This window comes from Rhagoletis pomonella, unplaced genomic scaffold (genome assembly GCF_013731165.1).
Source record: "Rhagoletis pomonella isolate Grant_MI unplaced genomic scaffold, Rhpom_1.0 Rhpom_scaffold_00002, whole genome shotgun sequence".
NCBI classification, from domain to species: domain Eukaryota; kingdom Metazoa; phylum Arthropoda; class Insecta; order Diptera; family Tephritidae; genus Rhagoletis; species Rhagoletis pomonella.
The window spans coordinates 48,231,600-48,239,108 of record NW_023458556.1 but is presented as its reverse complement, the minus strand read 5'-3'; positions in this window follow the sequence as shown (position 1 = coordinate 48,239,108).

Genomic DNA, 7,509 nt, shown 5'->3' with positions numbered 1-7,509 from the left:
TTTTTTTTTTTTTTTTTTTTTTTTTTTTTTTTTTTTTGTTCGTAGGAGAGGGAAATGCTTTATGCACTGGCCGGGGGCGCTAGTCTCTATACTACCTTCCCCGAGTGTGGGACTCCCACCGAAGCGTGTTGGGCTACCCACTAAAACCCAAACTCCCACCGCCCGCGCAAGAATCCCGCATCTGGCACCGCAATTCTGCATGTCTTCAGATGCAGGAGCGCGCTGTTAGAGCCTTGGGGCTGCTCTTTTGTAGGGGCGTTTCATTCGGGTGTCCTCAGTAGACAACCGTCCTCTCGTTTGCAGCGGAGTACGAATTTCACGTATCTCGCAACTGCTTCCCACTTTTCTGCGCTGGAAATCATTATCCCAACTATGTTGTCCGGAGTAATGTCTCCGTGTCTTTCTTCCAACATTCTGCGCGAAATCAAGAAGTGTTCGCAGGTGAAGAATGTGTGGTACACGTTATCTTCGACGTTTCCACAGTAGTGACAGAACGGTGAGTCCACCCTTCCCATTCTATGAAGATATTCTCGGAAGTAACCATGACCGGTGAGGAATTGCGTCAGGTAGAAATCGACTTCCCCATGTGGTCTGTTCAGCCATGTTTGAAGGTCGGCTATCAGGGAGTGTGTCCATCGACCTTTTGTGCTCGCGTTCCAGTTTTGTTGCCACTGCTGGATCAGTTGCTCGCGCGCCCTTGCCGCGGCAGCTGCTCGACCTATCTCGGCACTGAGATTGTAAATCTCTTTTCGCTCGTAAGCAAGTAGCTCAATTGGCATGACGCCAGAAATAACTAGAACCGCGTCCGCGGACACTGTACGGTATGCAGAAGCAATGCGTAGTGCCCCTCTGCGCTGTACCGAAGACATTTGAACCCGGTATTTTTTGACTTTCAATGCGTCAGCCCATATTTCTGCCCCGTACAGGAGCACCGATTGGACCGCTGTCATCAGAAGCTTCCTGCGGCATGGCTTCGGGCCGCCCACGTTTGCCATCAGCCGGCTTAGAGCCGCCGTGCTCTGCGCAGCTTTTTCACATACTCCATGGATGTGTTCCCAGAATGTGAGTTTGCTGTCCAGCTTCACCCCTAGGTATTTTGTAGACCTAGAAGTCGTCACGGGTTGAGGTCCGACCATTATATTTATAATTGTTGGGATCCGTTTCCTGGTGAGGAGCACGATCTCCGTTTTGGCTGTAGCCAATTGCAGACCGTGATCGCTCATCCATCCACTGACGTTGCGCATGACCTGGTTTAGCTTGAGCTGTGCTAGCTGGACATTTCTTGCTGTTATGACGGCTGCCACGTCGTCCGCGAAGGCGACAAGGAAGGCGCTCTCCGGCATTTCCGTGCGCAACAGACTGTCATACGTGGCGTTCCAGAGGTCCGGGCCAAGTACAGACCCCTGTGCCGCTCCGCCGGTTATACGTCTCTTTCTCTGGCCTTGTGTTGTGTCGTACAAAAGCCAACGGTCTCTGAGGTAGTCCCGGATCATATCTAGCAAGTATGTTGGAACCTTGAATGACCGTTCCAAGGCCTCCAGCATATCGTCCCATCTTGCCGAGTTGAAGGCGTTCTTGACGTCCAGTGTGACTAGCAGCACTATTGGCCGCGCCTGGTGGCAGGCTTCTTCGGCCTTATGTACCGCCTCGACTACTTCGCCAATTGCTCCTATAGTTGAGTGTCCCTTCCTGAAGCCATGTTGTCGGGGTGAAAGGCCTCCCTCGCTTTCTATGGCTGACGTCAAGCGTATTTTGAGCAGACTCTCCATCATTTTGCCTGCTGTGTCTAGCATGCAGAGTGGCCGGAAGGATGAAGGAGAGTTTGGGTCCCCTTTGCCCTTGGGTATAAGCACCAGTCTCGCCTTCTTCCATTGGCTTGGGAAAACCCGGGCCCTAAGGCAGCTGTTGTACATGTTAAGCAGAAGATCAGGGCTCGTTTCCGCTGCTAACCTGATTGCCTCCGCTGGTATGCCATCTGGGCCTGGAGCCTTGCCGGCTTTCATGCTTCGCAGGGCTAGCTTCAGCTCGTCTGTCGAAAACAGTGGTGCCTCGGCTTGCTCCTCGACGAACACTGTGTCGGCTCTTAGTGGGTGTGTGGGAAATAGCGCATCCACTATATTCTTAACTCGGGCCTCATCCATCGCCTGTGATGATGTATGGAACTTTTTCATCACTATTTTGTATCCCTGGCCCCAGGGATCGCGATCCACTTCGTCGCATAGCGCTTTCCAGCAGTTCCGTTTGCTCTTCTGTATCTCGGCCCCAAGTGCTTTCTTTGCGCTTTTGTAGGCTGCTGCTCTGGTCAGCGCCTCGGGTCTACCACGAGCGCGCGTTGCGAGTCTCCGCATTCTATGGCAGGCCCTTCGCAGCTCAGCAATTCGGTCATTCCACCAGTATACCTGCTTTTTACCTGACCATGCTCTCCTCTGTGGCATTGAGGCTTTGCATGCCCGGTGAATGCAGCGCATAGTTTCTTCGACCAGCTTAGTACAAGACTCCCTGTTGTGGATCTCTCCCGTTGTGGGTGAAATGCCTTGGGAATCTGCTAGGAGTGACGTATCGAACTTGCGAACATCGACCCTAGACGGGTTCCATCCTGGTTTCCTGCGAGGGATACTACGTGTTTGCCCTCGCGTGATGTCAGTGACTTGGAAGGTGATGTAGTTGTGGTCGCTACCACTCAGGTCTTCCATCACTCTCCATCCGTCAGCCCTTCGGAGAAGGCTTTCTGAGACCAGGGTTATGTCGGGGATAGAGTATCCAAAACCCGGCCTTCGATATGTAGGGGTCGTTCCGGTGTTGAGGATGGTCAGGCCAATGCGGGCTGCCATTTCAAGGACCAGTCTTCCCCTGGTGTTTGTTTGGGGCATACCCCATTCCACGCCTCTTGCGTTGAAATCTCCAGCAACAATTATGTGGCCGGTTATATCGCGCAATTCGTCTTCAAGGTCTTCGAGCTTTCCCCTGAAGACAGGGACTGTGTCGTTTGGAGACAGGTAGCAGCTCACCACAGTGATTTGCGCCATTTTAACCCAGACGTAGCAGCGTCCTACCCCGCTGCTCTCTGCGCGATGGTTGGGGTTAGCAATCCATATCGCGGCCGAGCCTGATTGGTCAACATGCCAGGTTTCTTTTGTTCTATAGGGTTCACTGATGATGACAGCGTCTGCTCTTTGTTCAAGAACCAATTGGTCCAGCAGGTCATCAGCTACCCTACTCCTGTTCATATTGCCTTGTATAAATTTAATCATATTCTCCCAAGCTTTGTCTTAGCCTCAGCAAGGGCATCCCTGAAGGCCTTGCACGCTCCCGACCCGGGCAGGTGATGGGAATTTTTCTGTCCATCTCCTGCCGAGCACAGGTAGCAGCTTGGGCTTTCTTTACACGCAGAGGCTATGTGGCCCTGCTGACCACATTTCCAGCATGAACTGCTTCTGTCTGGGCCTTTGCATGCCGCCTTTTTGTGGCCATACCCCAGACAGCGGAAACACCTTTGGACATCCGCGCGCTCTCGGACGCGGCAGATAATCCAACCTACTCGCAGCTTCCCCTTTTCAATAAGAGTCCGGCCTGGCAGTTCATCGATTTCCACCACGGCCATTCTTTGTTCTCGCGAGTTTACAGCGAGGAGAGAGACGCGAAGTTGGCCATTCATCTTGTCTCCTAACTCCCCGCGTATAGCGTTCTCCACTTCTGGGGCCGTGGTTAGGCAGTCCATGCCCAGAACTTCTAGACGTAAACGTCTAGTGAGAATACGGGCGTCTCCAAGCTGGCCAATGGCAGTGCACACATTTTCCTTAAATGCTGTGTGGTTGCCACAGCGCTCCATTTCGATGAGCACGCCGCCTTCGCGGGTTTTCCGAACAGATCGAATTACGGTCTCCGTCTTCTCGGGTTGGAGCTTACCGCGTATCGTTCCCAGCACCTCTGCATAGGTTTTGCCTTCAGCTGGCTTAATTATTAATTTGGCGAGACTCTTCTTTTTTCTCACCCTCTTCTTTTTTTTGCGGCTGGTCGCCTCGCCCTTATTGACCAAGGGTTCACCTGGCGCTGGCCCTGGCTTGGGCTTTCTACTTTTTCCAACCGTTTTCCATTGATTGTCTGGTACGGTTTTCTGTGCATTGTTGTTATTATTGCCATTATTATTAGGATTATTAATAATAATGTTTTTACTACTATTATTATTATTAGCAGTAGTATTTTTCTTCTTTTCCGGCTCGCCTGTAGGGGAGTCGGATCGAGTTCGACCTCTCTTTTGCGAGCCAGGGCCAGCCTTCCGCAGCTCGGAAAGGGTAGGCCCCTTCCGGCGCTGCTCTCGGAGGTAGCTTAATATATTTAAGCTCTCCTCGATTTGGGCCATACCTGTTTTTATGTCCATGGACACATTCTTTTGCTTAGACACAGCGCTCTGCATCTTCTTCAGGACAAGCCGAATCTGGGCCAATTGCTCATCTTCATTGCCTTCGCAAGTTCCCAAGCTTGCGGTGACATGCTTGTCGCTGTTTGCAGCAGCCGGCGTTTGAAGACGACTATCCCGGCTGCCGGGAGTTGCCGTTTGGCAATGTGTAGCCTTCTGCGCCACGCCGGCGGCTTTCTCCGTGCTCGTGGTGCCGGAATTTGCCTGCAGAGGAGTTTGTGGCGGGGAGCGCACGACTCTACTGCTCTTCCTGAATGCGCTGCATTCTTCCTCCGTAGCATCGACGTTCGTTTCGTTTATTGGTTTTGTTTTAATCATTTCAGTCAATTGGGTCTCCGCTTCAAGCCGCTATCTCCACACGTAGCACAGTCGCTTTTAAGTGTCCCGAAGTTCCCTTCTCTCAAAGGAGCAGGCCATCGCGAGGGTTGACACAAGTCCTTATGGGATATTGTGTTCAGAGCCAAGACAGCGCAAAACCAGGAGTAAATCTCAACTGGACCTGTGCGGCCAACTAAATGGCGACGTGTATTGAACGTACTTGAAGACCTGCCAGGGTTTTAACGAGACGGAGGCGATCGCAGCATTAGCCCACCAGCCATTTCTGTGAGGTGTCACCCTCACATACTAAAGTGGCGGAATACTGCTCTCGCCAGCCCAATGTCAGACTAATCGTATACATGCTCCAGTATGCCATGAACAGGATCTAACTGGTCTCAATCCTGGGATGCTTTTTGGGGGGCGGCATCTGTTCGCCCGGACACAGGAGATTCATCAAGCATTTCTGATCTTTTAAATCAGGCCCTCGTCTCCTGCCGCTCTTGGTCTGGGACTGCTTATTGGTTATTCGCAGCTAACCTATCGGAGTAGGCCGTTCACGATCCGCCCTGTGTGACCCCGGTAAGGTCCTGAGCTTAGCCCTTACCTGCTGCAAGTATTAGCAGGTGAGGCCTTTGAGAAGATAAAGCGGAATGAGTTTAAAGCTGTTAAAATTTTTCAACTTAAGTTACTGCATAAGTAGCAGGAAAAATATTAAGCAACCTTGCATGCCGCATCAAGATTCAACGTCTGTTGCGGAATATGCTTCCTCTTATTTTATAGTTTAAGTGCCTGAAACATAAATTTTCCCTAAATGCGCGCATTACTTTATAAAGTTGCGAAGATTGTTTATAAACTATACTTTCTCATTTCGTTTACTTAACACACGTAAAAATAAATTCTAAGCATAAAATTTGTTTTCAGATTCTGATAAGATATGACAACTGCAACTTTTTATTTTTTAGTGTTTAAACTTTTCGACTATTAGGGCCGAGACCAAAAAAACAACGCCATTAGCTAGCTATTCAAGCGTACAGGTTTTTCTGGACTCAATCATTTTATTCTATTCACCAGTGTTCGCCCAGCGGTTGAAATTCAACTAATAAAACTAAGGTGAGTTGAGGTGAGTTAAGCTGAGATGAGTTGCGTTAAGGTGAAGTGAACTGAGTTCAGAAAGGTGAGATTAGGTAATTTAACTTGAGCTGAGCTGGGGTGAAGTAAGGTGAGTTGAGATGAAATAAGATTACTTGAGGTGAGTTGAGTTGAGGAGAGTTAAAGTGAATTGAGTTGAGATGAAATGAAGTGAGGTGAGTCATAGTGAGTTGAAGTTAACTGAGAGGAATTGATGTAAGGTGATTTGAAATGAGGTGGGCTGAGTTGACGTGCATTGCGTTGAAAAGCAACAACAACATGACAAAACATAACAAACATAACTTAACATAAAATTACAGCATAACATTGTATTACATAATATAACATAAAATAACATTACGTAACATATCATAACGTGGCATAGCATAACATAACATAACACAACATAGCATAATATATAAATTAACATAGCATAACATAACATAACATAGGACACTATAACTTAACATAAAATGTAACATAACATAACAACACATACCATAACATAATATACCCTATTCTTCAGTTTTCTCTTTTTCTTTGTCTCTATCTTTATCTCTGTGACTTTTTCTACCTCTATCTCTTTAGTTTTTTATCGTTAGTTTATCTTTATTTTCATATTTTTCTTTTCATTTTTTTCCTTTATCCTGATCTTTATCTTCAGTCTTTTGTTCATCTGCAAATTCACCCCCACATTTCTGATTATATTTAATATGTATTTAAATTTACTTTCCTCCTTGCCTTTATCTTTAGGTTTCTTTACTTTTATTTTAGTTATTCAATTTTACCTTAAACCGGATCTAAGCACGCTTTTTTAACTCAGTATAAATATTAAAGCATACATTTGGAAGCCATTTCCACCCCAGCCATGTACATATAAGGCATTTGAAACGGTATCATTTAGAACTAATTTGTTCGCTTTATATTAAACTTATTTGAAATCTGAGTAATTTTCTGCACATCAGCAACAAAATACCTTTCTAAGGATCTATCATTATTTACACCTTAAAAATATAGATCAACCCTGAAAGGGTACATAAGATAAGCACTCTGACTTTCGTGGACCATATGTAATTGCAAATCGCGTTTGAGTACGCTGCAAGAGTGAACCCTAAATGTATGGAAGCGTCAGCGACTAGTTATATTATCGAAAACTGGAAGGCCACCAGGAAAAAACCTGACGGCGCAACGTTCAAAGTTGACAGTTGACATCACGTCAGCTGAAATACCTGGGGGTGATGATTGCCAACAAGCTCAGTTTTGGCCCACACGCATAATATGTTCGGGACTCAAAAGCACCAAAGGCATACAGAGCGCTTTCAAGAATGCTACCCAACTTCGGCAGACCTAGGAGCAGTAAACGCGCACTATTGACACCAGGCGGTCACCTCGGTGTTACTATATGCGACCCCGATCTTCCCAAAATCATTGGAAGTGAAATGGGCACTATAGAAAATACTGTGCGATGTCAGAATGGTGCTCATATAAGATCAGGAATCAGTACTATGTGCTAATCTCCTTAGTAGATTAGTCATATGGAAATGGTTTTTGATTGTGGCTTGATTGGTAAAGGGGGCTGGATAAAGGCGTCACGCACACCCTACCGAAGATAGGAAAGGCTGGTGCCCCAAAATAGTTCAGTCGCG